The sequence below is a fragment of the Bos indicus x Bos taurus genome, chromosome 8, assembly GCF_003369695.1.
Source record: "Bos indicus x Bos taurus breed Angus x Brahman F1 hybrid chromosome 8, Bos_hybrid_MaternalHap_v2.0, whole genome shotgun sequence".
In the NCBI taxonomy this organism is placed as follows: domain Eukaryota; kingdom Metazoa; phylum Chordata; class Mammalia; order Artiodactyla; family Bovidae; genus Bos; species Bos indicus x Bos taurus.
Genome location: NC_040083.1, coordinates 43,923,497 through 43,945,372, shown reverse-complemented (window position 1 = coordinate 43,945,372; position 21,876 = coordinate 43,923,497). Strand labels below are relative to the sequence as shown.

The 21,876-nt window shown below is 41.7% G+C and overlaps 1 protein-coding gene and 1 pseudogene across 5 annotated transcripts in view; both read left to right on the top strand.

Moving 5' to 3' along the window:
• Positions 1-21,876, top strand: part of DOCK8 (dedicator of cytokinesis 8) — a 266,249-nt gene that overhangs the window by 148,070 nt on the left and 96,303 nt on the right. The gene's annotated exons all lie outside the window — the stretch shown is intronic.
• On the top strand, positions 10,607-12,031 carry LOC113897087 (annotated as a pseudogene). Its single transcript, XR_003512249.1, has one exon. The product of XR_003512249.1 is annotated as a tetraspanin-3 pseudogene (transcript).

Here is a 21,876-nt window from a genome sequence, read left to right as displayed (position 1 = left end):
CCCTGTGGTATAGAGAGAGTAAAATCTCATTTGGGGGTTGTACTGTTCATTACTTACACATCCTTACATCCATACTTACACATCCTCCCCTCCCCGCTTCAGATATAAAAATAAAAGAATGTGGGTCCATCATCAGTAATGAAATAGTGTTAAGGAGGTTCTGTGTACACTGATGTCATTGATTCCATGAGTCACAACCTCTCACTATCTTTTTCTTATATAATGTATTTATTTATGGCTGTGCTTGATCTTCATTGCTGTGCTAAGCAGGCTTTTCTCTAGTTGCAGCAAGTGGGGGCCACTCTCTAGCTGCAGTGCTTCTCATTGCGGTGGCTTCTCTGGTCACGGAGCCCGGGTGCTAGGGCGTGCAGGCTTCAGTGGTTGCAGCTCCTAGACTCTAGAGTTCAGGCTCAGTAGTTGTGGCGCACGGACTTAATTGCTGCAAGACATGTGCAGTTTTCCCGGATCAGGGATCGAACGTGTGTGTCCTGCCTTGGCAGGTGGATTTTTTTTTAACCACTGAACCAGCAGGGATGCACCCGTTAATCTATAGTTTATACTCATTCACTTTGAGTCCATCATGCTTTAGTGTTACTGCCTGTAAACAACTGTCCTAACAAAAAGTCCTGCTCTGTTCATTCACTTGGCATGAATGTCATTTCTTTTCTCCCCCAGTGATCCTTTACATAGATTTCAGCATGAAGCTTCATGAAGCATCCTGTTTTTACCTGGGGTGGGAGGGTAAGGTTGGTGGGAGCAGAAGCAACAGAGAAAGGGTGATGAAAGGACAATGAACCTGGGTCTGCTTTTGATGATGATGCTGAATAGTTAGCCTAGATTAGAAGCATCTTCCTAAAATTCAAAAAGCCTTCTTTCTTTGATTTCCCTACTTCTGTCAGTTTTTTTAATTATTATTTTAAAATTAGCTCTTTGAAGTGGCTTGTCTTCTGATGGGCCATCCTTCGGGGAATTGTTCCATCTTATTTCTTTTGCCGTTTGGGGGAGGGAGGAACCTTCTCCACGGTTCAGTTTTTCATTCTTTGTTCTCACTTTCCTGTGTACTTTATAGAGCCACTCTTCCCATGAAGTGCTTGGCCGTCTCTCCAGTGATGTATGTCCTGTGGTTTTAAGGTCTCAGACAGTCTGCCCTTGACCTCTCTCTGCAGAAGCCAGAATGCCCTGGGGTTTTGGGTGAGGGCAGTTCAGGCTGGTCCCACAGCACGAAGTGAAATAGAGCAATGAGTAGGGAACGGCTGAGTTTTGACAGTGTAAGAAGGTAATTTTTTTAAAAACCAGGGCTTATCAGTCACATGCCATGTACCTTTTATAATTAAAAAATGAATTTGATTTTTCCACTGGCCTAAAATCCAGAAAGGTTATAGAGCTTTCAAAACTGTGCTATTCCACCTCACCTCTTTAATGTTCTTTGTTGGACAGCCTTCAGAATGTAAACTAAGAACCATGTAAAATGTAAACTAAGAACCATGTGAAAATATAAATATTACAGTTTAGTGAAGATAAAAGTTGAGTGAAGTTGAGTTCCTCAACTTAATGGCTCATTTTAATTATTTTTAAGAGATTTCCATGCCTAGGCTAATAATTATATATTTAATAATAAGACCATCTCAAAGACCCTTTTTCATCTTTTTCTGGAATTACATTTTTTATTTTTATTTATGTATTTAACAAAGGAACATGCTTTTTAAAAATTAATTTTTATTGGAGTATAGTTGCTTTACACTGTTGTAAAGTTTCTACTGTATGGCAAAATGAAAAGGCATACATATACATATATCCTCTCCCTTCTGGACTTTAGAACATCCTTTTCCAAACTGAAGTGTGAGTGACTTACAACATTAGATTAATTTCAGGCTCTAGGCACGAGAGTCCCAAGCAGGATACATCTTCTGTGGTATGCTCTCTAATGTCTTCTCCCAAAGTTTAGTTGAAATGAAACCAACTCTAGCATGAAACCCTTGTGTATCCCAAGCCAGCAGCTGACAAAGCACTGCCTGTTTCTGTTTCTAAGTCAGGGAGAAGTGAAGTTCATAACAACAGCTGTTACTCAACCCTCCAGTTGGTCTGGGAGCAGGCACAGCTCCTTGTGGAGTTGTCACCCTGGTATGAGCGTGGGAGCAAGGACTCTTCCCCTCCTCTTTCCTCACCCTCTGCCATAGAGCAGGCTACCTGTCCTTTGAAAATCTTGCCACCTAAGCAGTACTTCTCACCCTATGAGTAAAGATGATGCAATCACCTAACCAGTAATTTTGAGTCCCTACCATATGCCAGGCACAATTCTTGGTGCTGAGAGACAAAGAGGAGGAATGACTACCTCTCCTTGGAGGCAAACCCCAGCCTCCTGAAGACACCGGAATGGCTCACAGCTGAGTTGATGTATGGAAAGACACATGTGCAACTTTGTCCTGCAGGCACCTGAGATCTTGCAGGTTCTCCCACCTCCAAAACCCAGACAAGCCTTCTCCCTCACTAAGTACCCAAAGCAGGGATATGTTTCTAGAAGTCGTTGGGGGCATCTGAACAATTTATTTCTTAGTAGTCCTGCTGTTTCCTTCAATTCCAATATTTTCTTCAACATGAACCAAGACATCTGCCAATATTAAAATCAGGCATTGCAAACAATAGTATTGGTTTATTCATTGGCTTTCTTTTTTTTAATAAGTAGGGAACTAATAAAGGTTCTGCCTCAAACCAAAAGAAAGAAATTCAGTTTCAGCAACATAAAAACTTGGAAATTTTCTTATATGTGTATGAATTTTTGTCAGTTGGCAGATTTGTTTTAGGAAACTATTTGCAAAGCCTGGAAAAAATGTGCTCCCTCTGCCTCTCAAAAGAACATGCAGGTTGGTTCATGTTAGCTTTCCACATGACAGTTCTGCCTCATGGCCTTTTTAAAAATGTAACCCAGATTTGGCATCAAAATGGTATCTTTAAACTTAAATTTTAAGTCTCTCACAAAGCCAAATATTGTTGAAATGTTTGTTTTGTTTGGGGGAAACTTTCATTAAAATTTTATGTTTCAAGGGAAAAGGAAGGTATTTGTGGTAGGTATTTTTTAACATTCTTCTTCACTTTTATTTGATCTGTCACAGCCTCTTTAAGAAACATTAATTAATTCAGTGAACAGAATCAAAATGAGAACTGAAGAAAAATTATTTATATATTTTTAAATGCTCAAGGTTCTATAGTTAGTAATTGGATGGGCTCCATGGAGGCTACTTTGCTCTTAAGATTATTTTCTCAAGGTAGTCATGACATTATATCCCATAGAGAAGCAATAATAACCCTGAGGTACAGTTAAGAGACAGAAATGCTATAAGGTAAAGCATTTTTAAAGGAATCTCATGTTTAAATATCAGTGAATACCTAACATGCTTTTAAAAAATGTACATACTCATATTAGTTACTTATTGCTACTTAACTGAAACTTTGCAGCATGAAACAACAGACAGCTGCTATCTCACAGCTTCTGTGTTTTATCCAGATGTGTTTTAGCTGAGTGCCTCTGACCCAGGGCTCTCAAAAGGCCATGGTCAAGATGTTAGTCAAGGTTGGGATCACGCCAGGGGTCAGCAAGGGGAGAATTCACTTCTGAGCTCACTCATGAGGTTGTTGACAGTGTCCACTAAAAAAATGATGAACAGCTTGAGAGTTGTGGGTTAAGTTTTATTTGGGGCAAAATGAGGACTGCAGCCCTGAAGGCAGCACCTCAGATAGCTCTGAGAGACTGCTCCAAAGCGGCAGTGGGGGAAAGTCAGTGCACAAGGTTTTGTGAAGGGGGAGTGAATACCATTAAGCATTCATTTGACAAAGTTTGTTGCTAGGATCTGATGTCACCATGAAGGGATTTAGTGCTTTTCTAGATATGAGGAGATGCAAGGATTGGTATCATAAAATCTGTTCCTAAAACATCTATCTAAAGACATGTCCCACCAGATTGCCTGGTGCACAGAGTGCCTTACTCCACCCTGAACTCCCTCAGTGGGTGTTGAAGGTCAACAGCTTCAGCAGTGCAGGTTTAGTCTCCGCAGAGGCAGGTGGTGAATGCCCTTGTTGTTGTCGTTGGCAACCATCTTGGCAAGTGCCAATTTGTAGTTGACAACAGTATTCGGTTCCTCTTGGTTTGTTAAGCTAAAGGCCTTAAGTCCTCACTAGCTGTTGGCAAGAGATCCCCTTGAATTCCTTGCTATATTGGTTTCTCAGTAGAGCGGCTCACAACATTGATGGCTTCAGAATAAGCAAGAGAGAGTAAGAATATACAGCTAGAGTCTTTTTTGTAATGTAATCTCGCTTAGATTAGTAGATTAGAAAAGTTTCTAGTTAGAAATGAGTCACTTAGGTCCAGCCCACACTCAAGGGGAGGGAACTTTGGAGAGTAAGAGCAGCAGGAGTCAGGCATCATCAGGAACTGCTTCCCTAGTGGCTCAGATGGTAAAGCGTCCACCTGCAATGCGGGAGACCTGGGTTCGATCCCTGGGTCGGGAAGATCCCCTGGAGAAGGAAATGGCAACCCACTCCAGTACTCTTGCCTGGAAAATTCCATGGACAGAGGAGCCTTGTAGGCTACAGTTCATGGGGTCGCAAAGAGTTGGACATGACTGAGTGTCTTCACTTCACTTCACCAGAGTTCTTAACCAAGCTACCAACAGTTGAGGCACTCCAGTTGTATGAATTTGAAGGAGTGTGGGGAGGTGGGAAGGTGGGTGAGGGAAAGTGGTTTACTTCCTCCAATGCTGAGGACCAGGCTCCCTGTGGAGAGTGTTCCCATCAGCCTGGTGTATTTCTAGCACATCTGCAGTACATGCTCCCTATAGAAAATTAACTGCTTCTTCACACACCCTCTAAGGTGAGAGGAGTCCCCATCCCCAGCCCTCACTAACACACCCTCCAAAGAAACAAGCCTGTTATGTGGGACGACGTGTTTTGTTTTCTTTTTTTTTCACCCAGGTTAAATCAGGTTTCCCAAGTTGTCTTAGATTCAGAGTAGTAGGGAAAAAACCCTAAGCTGTATATATTGGGTTAGCCAAAAATTTCGTTCTGGTTGTTCTGTAAGATATTACAGAAAGAACCCAAATTTTTTGGCCAACCCAATTTTAAGGAATGGGGTCATTTATCCTGTTTCCCATCATGTAGCACCTTACCTACCCCACACCCCCTTACACCCACCACCGACTCACCTCTGAAACATCTATTTATATGCATGTATGTATATATATGTATAATTTATATAAATTTTCTGAGTGAAATGCAAAATATAGCTGTGGAAGGGAGAGTTTTTCAAGATACCTGAAATGTATATTGCTAAAGTAGTTCTGATCTCTGCTTGTGTAGAATTAATGTAAAGTATTATATTACATTAATTTAAATAAAAAAATAATGTAATGTATTTTCTTTTCATCCAAAAAGAAACCCACTGAAAACAGTGTTCTACTAAACCAACTGAAGCTTAACCTATTTAACAAATTTCTGAGCCCTCCCTAAGTGAGACTTACAAAGAGTATACAAATAACATAGACCTTAAAACCACATTCTATGGTGTTAGCTGGGAGTTGGAAGAGCTGCAGTTATCCAGTGAACATTTTGACTATATTGTCAGTGTCAAGTTTAAGGAGGTTATAGAACAAATTTTGGGATAAAAAATCTGGATTTGAGAACTTGCCCAGCTTCCCCTTACTTTGTCACTCTCCTTCACACCCAAAGCAACTGAGGGTCTTCTCCAAAGCAGTGTCTCATGGTTAATAATCACCCCACAATCCTAACAGAAGCAGAAGATATTAAGAAGAGGTGGCAAGAATACACAGAAGAACTACAAAAAAGATCTTCACAACCCAGATAATCATGATGGTGCGATCACTGACCTAGAGCCAGACATCCTCGAATGAGAAGTCAAGTGGGCCTTAGAAAGCATCACTACGAACAAAGCTAGTGGAGGTGATAGAATTCCAGTGGAGCTATTTCAAATCCTGAAAGATGATGCTGTGAAAGTGCTACACTCAATATGCCAGCAAATTTGGAACACTCAGCAGTGGCCACAGGACTGGAAAAGGTCAGTGTTCATTCCAATCCCAAAGAAAGGCAATGCCAAAGAATGCTCAAACTACCGCACAATTGCACTCATCTCACACGCTAGTAAAGTAATGCTCAAAATTCTCCAAACCAGGCTTTAGCAATACATGAACCGTGAACTTCCAGATGTTCAAGCTGGTTTTAGAAAAGGCAGAGGAACCAGAGATCCAATTGCCAACATCCGCTGGATCATGGAAGAAGCAAGAGAGTTCCAGAAAAACATCTATTTCTGCTTTATTGACTATGCCAAAGCCTTTGACTGTGTGGATCACAATAAACTGTGGAAAATTCTGAAAGAGATGGGAATACCAGACCACCTGACCTGCCTCTTGAGAAATCTGTATGCAGGTCAGGAAGCAGCAGTTAGAACTGGACATGGAACAACAGACTGGTTCCAAAATGGGAAAGGAGTTCATCAAGGCTGTATATTGTCACCCTGCTTATTTAACTTATATGCAGAGTACATCATGAGAAATGCTGGACTGGAAGAAACACAAGCTGGAATCAAAATGCTGGGAGAAATATCGATAACCTCAGATATGCAGATGACACCACCCTTATGGCAGAAAGTGAAGAGGAACTAAAAAGCCTCTTGATGAAAGTGAAAGAGGAGAGTTAAAAAGTTGGCTTAAAGCTCCACATTCAGAAAATGAAGATCATGGCATCTGGTCCCATGACTTCATGGGAAATAGATGGGGAAACAGTGGAAACAGTGTCAGACTTTATTTTTCTGGGCTCCAAGATAACTGCAGATGGTGACTGCAGCCATGAAATTAAAAGATGCTTACTCCTTGGAAGGAAAGTTATGACCAACCTAGATAGCATATTCAAAGCAGAGACATTACTTTGCCAACAAAGGACCATCTAGTCAAGGCTATGTTTTTTCCAGTGGTCATGTATGGATGTGAGAGTTGGACTGTGAAGAAGGCTGAGCACTGAAGAATTGATGCTTTTGAACTGTAGTGTTGGAGAAGACTCTTGAGAGTCCCTTGGATTGCAAGGAGATCCAACTAGTCCATTCTGAAGGAGATCAGCCCTGGGATTTCTTTGGAAGGAATTATGCTAAAGCTGAAACTCCAGTACTTTGGCCACCTCATGCAAAGAGTTGACTCATTGGAAAAGACTCTGATGCTGGGAGGGATTGGGGGCAGGAGGAGAAGGGGACAACAGAGGAAGATGGCTGGATGGCATCACTGACTCGCTGGACGTGAGTCTGAGTGAACTCCGGGAGTTGGTGATGGACAGGGAGGCCTGGCGTGCTGCGATTCATGGGGTGGCAAAAAGTCAGACACGACTGAGCAACTGAACTGAACTGAATCCTTTGTGTGTGTGTGTGTGTGTGTGTGAGACATATGGGGTTATAGTTCCCCAGCCAGGGATCAAACTCATGCCCTCTGCATCAGAAGCAAGGAGCCTGAACCGGACCACCAGAGAAATCTCCTGTCGTCCTTTTTATTTCCTTTCTCCACTCACACTACAGTCCATAAATCTAACCTTTTTGTAAGAAGAGCAGGAACTGAGTAAACTAATTCATACTAAAGTGAGAGTGAATGATATATAAACCACATAATATGTTCAATCTGCTAAGCAGAGTTTCAAAAAAAGTATTTGGTAATGTGGATATCTTAACTGGTAAAATTTCAGCTAGACAAAATATCTTTAAAAAAACGTTTCAAGCAAAGTTGGAGGGAGATATATTTTGTTCTTAAAGCAGTCAGTTTTCTCCAGCATGTTTCAAATGCTTGGGTATTTGTGATTCTTTTCATTGGGAACCTCATCTAGATAAAACCTAAGACCATAAATATCCCAACTTTCCCTTTAGGTCTTTTGTGATTGAAAACCAACTGAACTTTTTCTCAACAAGTAAGTGGGTTTTATGGAGAGCTCAGATGCTTTTAACTCTTTCTAAAAGGTAGCATTCTCTTTGTCCCAGCTTGAGGTCCTGCTTTATTTTATAAGAATACTGGCTTACCAAGCTCTCACTAAAGAGCAACTTTTAATCTATCTCATAAAAGAAGGGATGGGGGAAAAAAAGAAGGGATGAGGATTGATGTAATAGAAAAGGTAGTCTGAAATACAGGAGCTGTGAACATTTAGTTAGTTCAAGTTCAAAGACGGATTCTTTGTAGTTATAATAGGTATTCTATACAAAGACCTCATATTTGATGTTCAAATTGTAGTCCATCCATGAGAAAGTGTCGACAGTTCCTCCCCGCCCCTGCCGTAAGTCTTTAACAGTAGTGTAATGACAAGTCCTAGAGTTTGCTGTTGTTTTCTGTTTCTCTCTCTCTCATTCGAAGTCTGTTTTTGAGTGTACTAATTTAACATGACGAGTGTGGAGAGAGCATGTTGGATCATTGTAGTGTTTCTAAACAATATGGTAACATTTTGTCTCTGGCTTCTTAACTGCATTTGCTTTTTGTGGAGGTGAGAGGTAGAGGTCCCCAGTGTCCAGAATACAATACCAGCGTTTATACAAGACATTGCAGCCTAGCCCTCGGAGCACAGAGGTGACTGAGGAACAATTGTGACTCATTCCCAGAGTCCCCTTCCATTCTTGTGCTGAGGCAGGCAGTCCTTGTGTGGACTCTGGCTGGTGTCCTACAACAAGTTGTACATTCTATTTCTCTTGCTCTGATTTCTGAAGGTGGAATGTTCCCTTCACCCTACACAGTAGGCGTTTTCTTCTCCTTTCCATTCTTCACTGATTCCTTTGTGAGTTTGTGCTTTCATCTAAACTATAGAGTATTAGAAATAGGAATAAACATAAATTAATGGCATGAGACCATGGAATGACAAGAGAGGACATAGCAAATGTTTTATTTTTATGCATGTATTTATAAACATTCTCATGGTAAAAAAAAGTATGTGAGGCAGATTACAGAGATTATATAACAAGGTATAAAATTTCTGGGTGAAAGGAAAATTTGGAGAATATACCAGGTGCTAAACTCTGAGATTTCCAACTTCATTTGCACTCAATGTATTTAAAATACCAAAACCTCTATCTAACACCTTAAGGGACAGTAGTCACTCTCATCCTTAAGTTATTTTAAACTTTTTAAGCTTTTATTTTAAATTAAAAAAAAACTCTTATAATTTTCTTGGGGAAGCATCCCTTAGTGCCTGTAAACCATTTAATAAAAGACCACCTTATGATAAAGTTCTGGTGAGCCTCATTGTTGACCAAAGAAACTGTTTACTGTTCTTAGAAGCAGCAGTGGCTATGGGCACTGGATCTAGTATGAGCTGCAGGGCGCCTGGATTTGAATTGCGCTGTGCCTTTTGCCAGCCGTGTCGCCCTGCGCAGGTTATATATACAGCTCTCTGGGCCTCAGTTTTACCATCTGCCTAAAGAGGCTAAGTAGCAGCACTGTCATTGGTACTGTTAGCTACTGTTAGAATGGTGCCTGCACATAGTAAGAAATATGTGTTGTTAGCTACTTTTGCTGTTACATCTAAAATACATTTTTCTGGCAGTGAAATGTGAGTGATATACAAAACCACCTCTCCGGCTTCTCACTTTGGATAGATAGCTCAAAGTAGTATCTCTAGATTTGCTTTTTCTTTGGAATGCTTGAATAAAAGACATCAGATAACTACAAGACATTACTTATATTAGTAGGCATTTGAATTTCATTCTGCTCAACTCAAAGTCTGTTGCTTAAAAGAAGTAAGAGCCACTCGCCCTTTTCTGTAGTTTTTGAATGAGGGCATCTTATTCATACAATTGGTATGCTACATTTCCACTTCAGCAAATAGTTTACCAATTCTTTGGCTCTGTCTTTGCAAAAATGGTTAGAGAGGGAGACTTTTAAAACACCAGGGAAAGAAAAAGAAATTACTTTGAAATTGCCAAAGTAGTTAGGTTGAAAGTGTTTATTTAGAAACCTGGAGAGCTTTTTATATCAAAAGCTGTTTCAGTAGTGCTGCATCAAGAGAGGTAGGTTCCAATTTACTATCCCATCAATTTCAGTCCAGTGCATATTGCTAACGGCCTGCTATTAAACCAGCACTTGTGTCTCTAGCTATAAGAAAGCTAATAAAACAGAAAAACCAATTTATCTGATATTTTATTCATCCTTTCTCCCATTTCAACAGCCATGTTCCTTTTAGGACTTCTCAAAGCACCTGTGTTGCTGTTGTTTCTCAGTCACTAAGTCGTGTCTGGCTCTTTGTGGCCCCATGGAGTTCAGCATGCCTGACTTCTCTGTCCTCCACTATCTCCTGGAGTTTGCTCAAATTCAAGTCCATTGAGTTGGTGATGCTAGTTAACCATCTCATCCTCTGCCACCCCGTCTCCTTCTACCTTCAGTCTTTCCCAGCATCAGGGTCTTTTCCAGTGAGTCGGCTGCTCACATCAGGTGGCCAGAGTAATTTAGCTTCAGCTTTAGCAGCAGTCCTTCCAGTGAATATTCAGGGTTGATTTCCTTTGGGATTGACTGGTTTGATCTCCTTGCAGTCCAAGGGACTCTCAAGAGTCTCCTCCAGCACCACAGTTTAAAAGTATCAATTCTGGGTGCGCGACGGTGCCGGGCGCTGCGGTGAATGCCTCACAGGCCGTGCAGTTCCCTGCGGGGAGGCGCCGTCGCCATTGCCACCTCACTCAGTGAGCGCGTCCCGCTCCCCGAGCAGGGCCACAGCCGACCGCCGGCACCATGGGCCAGTGTGGCATCACCTCCTCCAAGACCGTGCTGGTGTTTCTCAACCTCATCTTCTGGGGAGCCGCTGGCATTTTATGCTATGTTGGAGCCTATGTCTTCATCACTCACGACGACTATGACCACTTCTTTGAAGATGTGTACACTCTCATCCCTGCTGTGGTGATCATAGCTGTCGGGGCCCTGCTCTTCATTATTGGGCTAATTGGTTGCTGTGCCCCAATCCGGGAAAGCCGCTGTGGACTTGCCACGTTTGTCATCATCCTACTCTTGGTTTTTGTCACAGAAGTTGTTGTTGTGGTTTTGGGATATGTTTACAGAGCAAAGGTGGAAAATGAAGTTGATCGCAGCATTCAGAAGGTATGTAAGACCTACAATGGAACCAACCCTGATGCTGCTAGCCGGGCCATTGACTATGTTCAGAGACAGCTGCACTGTTGTGGAATTCACAACTATTCAGACTGGGAAAATACAGACTGGTTCAAAGAAACCAAAAACCAGAGCATCCCTGTTAGTTGTTGCAGAGAGACAGCCAGCAGCTGTAACGGCAGTCTGGCCAACCCCTCTGATCTCTATGCTGAGGGGTGTAAGGCTCTAGTTGTGAAGAAGCTACAAGAAATCAAGATGCATGTTATCTGGGCAGCATTGGCATTTGCAGCTATTCAGCTGCTGGGCATGCTGTGTGCCTGCATCGTGTTGTACAGGAGTAGAGATCCTGCTTATGAGCTCCTCGTCACCGGCAGAGCCTATGCATAGTAGAAAACTCAAGCCTGAGCTTTTTCGTCTTGTTCTGATTTGGAAGGGGGATTGAGCAGGTCCACTGCTACTGGTCTCCTGAGTTCGTTTAGTTAAAGCACACATGCACAGGTGTTGGACAGAGCAGCTTGACTCTTCATTTGTCTACCTTCTTACCTACCCACCTATGACTTTTTTTTTTCCCTTTGTTTTAGCTGACTCTCCATGTCTGTAAGTGTTTTGAGTACGGTGGTAAATGTTCTAATCTCAGAACCGTTTGTGAGTTGCATAGTGTGGTAGAATTAAAGGTTGACGTGGCCCTGCTTCTGTCACCTCCAAGCATAATGGGACTGCTGCTGTAGTATCACCAGGTCCTTTCAGTCTTCACAGTGGAGAACTCTTGGCCAAAGGTTTTGCGGGGGAGGAGCAGGCAGTCAGCTGTCTGGTTAAAGTTAATACCAGATAGTGCCCCTCATCAGTGTCCTTTTTAAAAATATATACTATAGTCCAGTAAGATAGCAACTGTACAAAATGGCTAAGATAGATTTTAGAATCATACCTCGTGTATCTTGGTTCATCTTCAAAATCAGACTGATCTTTGAAACTAGCGGTTTTTAATCAAAGCTGGCTTTATAGGAGGAGTATAATGTATGCACTACTGTTTTAAAACAATTAGTGTGAGTGTGTGCGTGTATTTTTGTATGATTGAGCCCATTCATCGTAAGTCTAAACTTGTTAGAAATAATGTACCCATGTAGACTAGCAAAATAGTATGTAGATGTGATCTCAGTTGTAAATAGAAAAATCTAATTCAATAAACTGTGTATCACCCCCTCAAAAAAAAAAAAGTATCAATTCTTCAGCACTCAACCTTCTTTATGGTCCAATTCTCACATCCATACATGACTACTGGAATAATCATAACTTTGACTATACAGACCTTTGTCGGCAACTAAAACATATTAAGATGTATCCATTTCTATATTAATTACATATACCCAATGTATAATTTTATAACAACCTGCAAAATTAGGGGGGGGATTTTTTTGCTTATTGTTAAACTCAGTAGAGTTACTGTCAACTGATAAAATGTTGCATTTGGTAAGCATTTAATTTTAATTTAAAATTCATTAATTTTTGTCTTGAGGTTTTACTTTTTATATTTTGGAGTTAATCATTTTTGTGGGTCTCAGACATTTTTGTAGAATTCTGAGACGTTCATAAATCTTAGGCTCTGTGTCTATCATCCTGCCTACAACCGAGGCCCAGCCCAGGGTGAGAAATCATCAAACGCTTGCAAACTCAGAAGAAAATGGATTTTAGTGACTCAGTGAAACTGAAGGAGTGCCCCTACAGCAGGAGCATTTTGCCATTTTCTGAGAGATTGTGAGGGAGATAAAAGGATGAGAGAGGGTGTATCAGAAAGACACAGAAAGAGAGAAACTGAGGGACACTGAAAGAGAGTCAGAGACACATACATGGATTAAAGACAGAAAGAGAGAGAGGAGAGAGAGGGAGAAAGTGAGCACCACCAAGAGATACATGAGAGACATCAATTGAAAGATGGAGAGAGAGACCCAGAGAAATCGATCCATTCGTTAAGTGACATGTTTTAAGATCTCACTGCCCTGCAGCATGTTTAAGGTTGCACTGTAAAGTCCACTAGCTGTTTTACATTTATAGTCTTGATAGGAAAAGAATCTTCATTTGTATCATATCTTGCAATTTTCCAAGTTCTTCTTGAGTTTCATTGCATTTGAGACTTAACTCCAGCCTTTTTATGTAATGAAAAGGTGAGGAAATTGACTTGTCCACCTTCTATCTGTAGACCATTTGGTAGTTTTGCTTGCTTTTAAGATAACTGTATTTACTTTGGCTGCGCTGGGTCTCTGTTGCCGCGTGGGTTCTTCCCTAGTCACGGTGAGTGGGGGCTGCTCTCTAGTTGTGGCGTGCAGGCTTTGCATGGCGGCTTCTCTTGTGGCGCATAAGCTCCAGGGCACTCGGGCTGCAGTGCTTGTGGCATGCGGGCTCAGGAGATGCAGTTGCTGGGCTCTGGAGCACAGCTCAGGAGTTGTGGCCCACGGACTTAGTTGCTCCTCGGCATGTGGGATCTTCCCAGGTCAGGGATCAAACCTGTATCCTCTGCATTGGCAGGTGAATTCTTTGTGACAGAGCCACCAGGGCAGCTCCATTTTGTAGTTTTTTAAAAAGGATAGTCTCACTCAGAATCTTACCTGATGAGGATCACTAATCATACAAGCTCACCTTCCCTGATATAAAAGCAGCTTAGGTTATATCATTATCCATTATCTGTCAATGAACATTTAGGTTGCTTCCATGTCTTGTTGTAAATAGTGCTGCAATGAACATTGGGGTGCATGGTATCTTTTTGAATTATGGTTTTCTCCATATATTTGCCCTGGAGTGGGACTGCAGGATCATCTGGTAGCTCTATTTTTGGTTTTTTAAGAAACTTCTATGCTGTTCTCCCTAGTGGCTGTACCAATATACATTCCCACCAACAGTGTAGAAGGGTTCCTTTTGCTCCATACCCTCTCCAGCATTTGTTATTTGTAAACTTTTTGATGATGACCATTCTGACAGGTGTGAGGTGGTGCTTCATTGTAGTTTTGATTTGTGTTTCCCTCCTTATTGCCAAATTCAGACTTAAATTGAAGAAAGTAGGGAAAACCACTAGACCATTCAGGTATGACCTAAATCAAATCCCTTATGATTATACAGAGGAAGTGAGAAATAGATTTAAGGGACTAGATCTGATACATAGAGTGCCTGATAAACTATGGACAGAGGTTCCTGATATTGTACAGCAGACAGGGATCAAGACCATCCCCATGGAAAAGAAATGCAAAAAAGCAAAATGGCTTTCTGGGGAGGCCTTACAAATAGCTGTGAAAAGAAGATAAGCGAAAACAAAGGAGAAAAGGAAAGATATAAACATCTGAATGCAGAGTTCCAAAGAATAGCAAGAAGAGATAAGAAAGCCTTCCTCAGCGATCAGTGCAAAGAAATAGAGGAAAACAACAGAATGGGAAAGACTAGAGATCTCTTCAAGAAAATTAGAGATACCAGGGGAACATTTCATGCAAAGATGGGCTTGATAAAGGACAGAAATGGTATGGACCTAATAGAAGCAGAACATATTAAGAAGAGATGGCAAGAATACACAGAAGAACTGTACAAAAAAGATCTTCATGACCAAGATAATCACAATGGTGTGATCACTCACCTAGAGCCAGACATCCTGGAATGTGAAGTTAAGTGGGCCTTAGAAAGCATCACTACGAACAAAGCCAGTGCAGGTGATGGAATTCCAGTTGAGCTATTTCAAATCCTGAAAGATGATGCTGTGAAAGTGCTACACTCATTATGCCAGCAAATTTGGAAAACTCAGCAGGGGCCACAGGACTGGAAAAGGTCAGTTTTCATTCCAGTCCCAAAGAAAGGCAATGCCAAAGCATCAGACTACCGCACAATTGCACTCATCTCACACGCTAGTAAAGTAATGCTCAAAATTCTCCAAGCCAGGCTTCAGCAATACGTAAACTGTGAACTTCCAGATGTTCAAGCTGGTTTTAGAAAAGGCAGAGGAACCAGAGATCCAATTGCCAACATCCGTTGGATCATGGAAGAAGCAAGAGAGTTCCAGAAAAACATCTATTTCTGCTTTATTGACTATGCCAAAGCCTTTGACTATGTGGATCACAATAAACTGTGGAAAATTCTTCAAGAGATGGGGATACCAGACCACCTGACCTGCCTCTTGAGAAACCTGTATGCAGGTCAGGAAGCAGCAGTTAGAACTGGACATGAAACAACAGACTGGTTCCAAATTGGGAAAGGAGTACGTCAAGGCTGTATATTATCACCCTGCTTATTTAACGTATATGCAGAGTACATCATGAGAAACCTGGGCTGGAAGAAGCACAAGCTGGAATCAAGATTGCCGGGAGAAATATCAATAACCTCAGATATGCAGATGACATCACCCTTATGGCAGAAAGTGAAGAGGAACTAAAAAGCCTCTTGATGAAAGTGAAAGAGGAGAGTGAAAAAGTTGGCTTAAAGCTCAACATTCAGAAAACTAAGATCATGGCATCTGGTCCCATCACTTCATGAGAAATAGATGGGGAAACAGTGGAAACAGTGTCAGACTTTATTTTTGGGGGCTCCAAAATCACTGCAGATGGTGATTGCAGCCATGAAATTAAAAGCCTCCTTGGAAGGAAAGTTATGACCAACCTAGATAGCATATTCAAAAGCAGAGGCATTACTTTGCCAACCAAGGTTCATCTAGTCAAGGCTATGGTTTTTCCAGTGGTCATGTATGGATGTGAGAGTTGGACTGTGAAGAAGGCTGAGCGCCGAAGAATTGATGCTTTTGAACTGTGGTGTTGGAGAAGACTCTTGAGAGTCCCTTGGACTGCAAGGAGATCCAACCAGTCCATCCTAAAGGAGATCAGTCCTGGGATTTCTTTGGAAGGACTGATGCTAAAGCTAAAACTCCAGTACTTTGGCCACCTCATGCGAAGAGTTGACTCGTTGGAAAAGACCCTGATGCTGGGAGGGACTGGGGGCATGAGGAGAAGGGGACGACAGAGGATGAGATGGCTGGATGGCATCACCGATTTGATGGACATGAGTTTGAGTGAAGTCCGGGAGTTGGTGATGGACAGGGAGGCCTGGCGTGCTGCAGTTCATGGGGTCGCAAAAAGTCGGACACGACTGAGCAGCTGAACTGAACTGAACTGAATAATTAGCATTGTATAGCATCTTTTCAGGAGAAGGCAATGGCAACCCACTCCAGTACTCTTGCCTGGAAAATCCCATGGACAGAGAAGCCTGGTAGGCTGCAGTCCATGGGGTTGCTAAGAGTCAGGCACGACTGAGCGACTTCACTTTCACTTTTCACTTTCATGCATTGGAGAAGGAAATGGCTACCCACGCCAGTATTCTAGGCCTAGAGAATCCCAGGGATGGGGAGCCTGATGGGCTGCCGTCTATGGCGTCGCACAGAGTTGGACACGACTGAAGTGACTTAGCAGCAGCAGCAGCATCTTTTTATGTGCCTTTTGGCCATCTGTATGTCTTTTTTGAAGAAATGTCTGTTTCGATCTTCTGCCCATTTTTTTATTAGGTTGTTTTTTTTTTTTTTAGTTATATGAGCTGTATGTATATTTTGGAGATAATTCCCTTGTCAGCTGTATCATTTGTAAATATTTTCTTCCATTCTATAGTTTGTTTTTCTGTTTTGTAGGGCAGCTTTTCTCTTTGTTTCCTTGCACTGGATGAAGGATAGGCTAAACGGAGGAGAAACCAAAGTGATGTTTTTGGCATTGTGGCTTTCAAAGATGTCAAGGTCCCTTGAGTTAACCTGTTTTCAGCAAAAGAAATAGAGGATGATCCCAAAACCATAAAGAGCAGAGAGAGTTTTGTCAACAATTGGATCTAATAATGGTCAGATTCCACAAGTTAACTTCTGACTTCCTAGAGCTGCTCAATGCCAACAGTTTAAAAATAAGTTGAGGGGCTGTTGCTGAATCAATGGAAAGAATTTGAAGTTTCTAAAATAGTTTATAATCAAGAGAAGCCATCTGAAGTGGCTTTGAAAAGAAAATTGTTGATGAATACTAAACGTCCCCTTCTGTGCTGTGATGCACCTGACTGAAGAGAAGGCTTTTTGCCCACATTTGGGAAAAGATGAGATTATACTAAATGCCTACACTTACATCAGGCCTGTAGTTACTAAAACTTCTGAAATAACTTTGCAGTAACAAGGGATTCCTAGTTCAGTTATAGTTGACATTCTCAAAAATCATTAGATAATGTAATTCTCGGTCTTCCCTGGTGGCTCAGACCATAAAAATCTGCCTGCAGTGCGGGAGACCTGGGTTTGATTCCTGGGTTGGGAACATCCCCTGGAGAAGGGAATGGCTACCTACTGTGGTATTCTTGCCTGGAGAATTCCGTAGACAAAGGAGCCGGGCAAGCTACCGTCCATGGGGTTGCGAAGAGTCAGACACAACTGAGCAACTCACACACACACACTTATAATTTACCATATATAAAATGTATGAGGCTGTTTATCAGTTTATTGATAATTTTTCTTATCTGGTTGAGGCTCTGTGGATTACTGACCCTGTAGGTAGATCTTTCCTTCCAAGAGAAAACACTTATTTTCTTACATTCATTTCTTAGAAATCATGCAGATTTAACAAAACATATCACTTAGCATTCTTGCCAGTAAGAATTATGATGATCCTTGGAAAATGCATATTCTTAAAAAAATTCTTAGGCAAAATCATTTAACCTCTCTGGGTTAGTCAGTCTCTGGTCGACAGAAAAGGAATGTGGACTAAATTCTCTGGATGTTTCTTTCCTGCTCTGTATTCTGCAGAAAGTACATTCATACAGGGCAGAATGCTGAGTGCCCATGATAATGATGTTTGAATGTAGGGGCCAGCAACCCCTTTGGAAGCCACGTGCAAAACTGTCGACTGGTGTTGGGAGACGTGTAGGACAGGTAGGTGGTGCCCTGGCTTGGGATGTAGGAGACAAGTGTGCTGACAGCTGACTTGCTTATCCAGGCTTGCTGGGCTTTTCCATTGTGATTTACACAGACCCTTTCATCTCTCTACTTCAAAGCATTTTTATGAACTCTGGCTCATTATTTCTTCTAGCACAGCATAAAGAAAGGTTGATTGGTATCTTTTCAATTAATTTAAAGATGAAGAAACTGAACTATTTAGAATTAAAAGGGATTCTTCCTGAATTGCAGAGAGGCAAGATATAGAAAGTGTTCATTCTAACTTTAGAATTGAAAAAAAGAAAAGGAAATAATCTTACTGCTTATTTTTTGAGACTGTGGAAATGATGGCACATTCATAATATGGGATAATATACATCCATTAAAATCATGTTTATTGAAACTATTTAATGACTTCCCTGGCAGTCCAGTGGTGAAGACTCTGCCTTCCAGTGCAGGCGTGAGATTCGATCCCTGGTTGGGGAACTAAGATCCCACATGCCATGTGGTATGGCCAAAAAGCAAATGTTTAGTGACACCAGAAAATGATCATAACTGAACAGTGTTAAATGACAACAAAATTTTTTAAAAAGTTTTGTGTATAAATATGTAGATAAAATATTTAACATATAGAGGGGAAAAGACTAGAAGGACATATGCTAACCTTGTCAGTAATTTTGTGTTGGGATATCAAATTGTTGTTGTTTTATTCTTTCTACTTTTCTGTACTTTTGCAAGTATTCAAGATTGAAGAGAATGGATACATATATTATTTTCATAATCATGTATTTTCATAATCATTATTCATAATCAATTATTTTTGTAAGCATATGTATGTATGATCATCATATAATTATAAAAGAGAGAAAATATGTGAATGGAGTGGCCCAATTAAGTAGGATGGGAGAACGACCTCTTTGAGGATCTGACATGTGAGGTAAAACCCCAGAGATGAGAAGGAATGAGTCAGTTAGAGAACCAGGAGACGCCCTTCTAGGCAGAGAAAACTGCAGGTATAGGAACCCCCAAGGTGAGAATGAGTTTGAAATATTCTGGGCCTTGAAGAAGGCCAGTGTGGGAAAGTGATGCCTGGTAACATCAGAGAAATTGCCAAGGGCCAGATCTTGTAGGCCCATGAGAAGATGTTTAGGAACTCTTGTAGGCGCCTGACATCATCCGTTTTACACTTTGGAAAGATCCTTCTAACCAACATATAAGGAGTCCAGTGAATGGGGCAAATCTAGAAGAGAAAGCAATGCAGAAAGCACTGTGGAAATCCAGGTGAGAAATGAGGATAATCTGGAGCGGAGGGTGTAGGTTGGGGTGTGTATCTCACTTTAGCTCTGTGGAAATAATACTCATCACCTCGCTATCACTAAGTTCTTCTTCATTAACATTCCCTGTGGCCCTAGGAAGTGGGTGCAATTACTAACCCCATTGGGGTTAGCTTAGGAAAGGCTTTGGAAAGGCTAAGCAGGTTGCCCAAGTCTGACTTCAGAGCCCTTAACCACTACCCACACGGCCACTCAGTAAACATTGGCTCTGCTGGTGGGTGTGGTGGCCGCGGAGATGACGGAGAGCAAGCAGAGAGGAGTGTATAAGCCACATGGACACCTGTGTTGCCAACCATGAACTGCCTTCTGCCTTCATTACTAATCTGTGACCCTTCCTGATGGCCTCTGAAGTTCAGCTCCATCTGCCTGCATCGAAGGTGGGGTCCCTCAGTGTGACTGAGCAAGATTTGCAAGGCATCCCTGAGACAGCCATTGTAGAGTCAGCGCCGAACTGGACTCTGTGCCCACTTGGAGGCTAATTCATGGAGTGAACTGTCACTTTACCTCTCAGGGCCTCAGTTTCTCATCTGCGTGTCCATCAGACGGAGGTTCACTAGCCTAGTCATTGAGACTTTCCAGGGTTGTGGTTATTAGTGTTGTCACTGTTGATACTGTTGTAGCAAGAAAGATCCATGGGGTAAATTCATGGATTTATGTAAATATTGGTCCATGTGTGCATTCGTGCACACACACAGTGCACACCCACAAGGGGGAGGTTATCATGAAGAGGATAGAACTGAACAACAGTGTCAGTCAAGTCTTTTTCTTTTGGTTTTTCAGTCCCTGACTACCTCTGACATCATAAATCAAACATTAAAAATTTTCTTCTGCCTAATTCTTGAGTATTGACTTTATACTTTTCCAATGGAAACCCTTTACATGTGAGTATGGACCCACTAGATGCACTGATTATATCTGTTAAAGAAAAGAAATTTGCCAGCATAGTTATATAGATTTGTAATGCAAAATTCACATGTATAGGTCAGTGGTTCTCAAGTGAGGGTGACTTTGCCACTCCTGGGGACATGTGGCAATGTCTGGAGACATTTTTACTCGTCACAGCTGAGTAGAGGGGAGATACTACTAACATCTAGTGGGTAGAGGCCAGGGATGCTGCTAAACATCCGACAATGTGCAGGAAACTCCCCATGACAAGGAACTATCCAGTCCAAAATGTCAGTAGTGGTGAGGCTGAGAAGCTCTGGTATGGATTAATATGCAAACCCTTGTAAAGTATCATGAGAACCTTTATTCACAGAGGGAAAAATCTGATCACCTGGTCCTCCTTCTTGATCACTGTTCTCTTGATAATCTAGTTCACACAAAGGTTGTTTTGTCATCTAAAGCCTTTGGGGCCAGAATATGTCCCTTTGGGGAGAATGTGCAATTAGGATTTAGAATCGTGGACCAAGAGTGAGGAAGACAGGAGACTTTCCCAGAGAACATGACACAGTCAAATCAGCCTTTGGTGTACTGTTTACGCTCAGCTGTTAATGAGATCCCGAGAATTAAGGCAAGCTTGCCTGAGAGGTGTCATGAATAGTCTGAAAAGGCCATTCTTATCATTTTATTTAATGGGAGCCTTATCTGACAAGAATAGAGCTTGGATAAGGTTAACAGAGTGACTCTGTATCCAGAGTGCCTGACTTCAGCTCTTGATTGCCGTTTCCTAACTATATCATTTTTTTTTTCATTTGTGTTGTGGGGGTGTTGCCATGAAAATAGTATCTATATATAGGATAATTTTGAAAATTAAAGAAACTACCCATCTTAGGATAAATATTCAGTTCAGTTCAGTTCAGTTGCTCAGTCACGTCCGACTCTTTGCGACCCCATGAACTGCAGCACACCAGGCCTCCCTGTCCACCACCAACTCCCGGGGTTCACTCAAACTCATGTCTGTCGAGTCGGTGATGCCATCCAGCCATCTCATCCTCTGTCGTCCTCTTCTCCTCCTGCCCCGAATCACTCACAGCATCAGAGTCTTTTCCAATGAGTCAGCTCTTCTCATGAGGTGGCCAAAGTATTGGAGTTTCAGCTTTAGCATCAGTCCTTCCAGTGAACACCCAGGACTGATCTCCTTTAGGATGGACTGGTTGAATCTCCTTGCAGTCCAAGGGACTCTCAAGAGTCTTCTCCAACACCACAGTTCAAAAACATCAATTCTTTGGCACTGAGCTTTCTTCACAATCCAACTCTCACATCCATACATGACCACTGGAAAAACCATAGCCTTGACTAGACGGACCTTTGTTGGCAAAGTAATATCTCTGCTTTTTAATATGCTATCTAGGTTGGTCATAACTTTCCTTCCAAGAAATAAGCGTCTTTTAATTTCATGGCTGCAATCACCATCTGCAGTGATTTTGGAGCCCAAAAAAATAAAGTCTGACACTGTTTCCACTGTTTCCCCATCTATTTCCCATGAAGTGATGGGACCAGATGCCATGTTCTTAGTTTTCTGAATGTTGAGCTTTCAACTTTTTCACTCTCCTCTTTCACTTTCATCAAGAGGCTT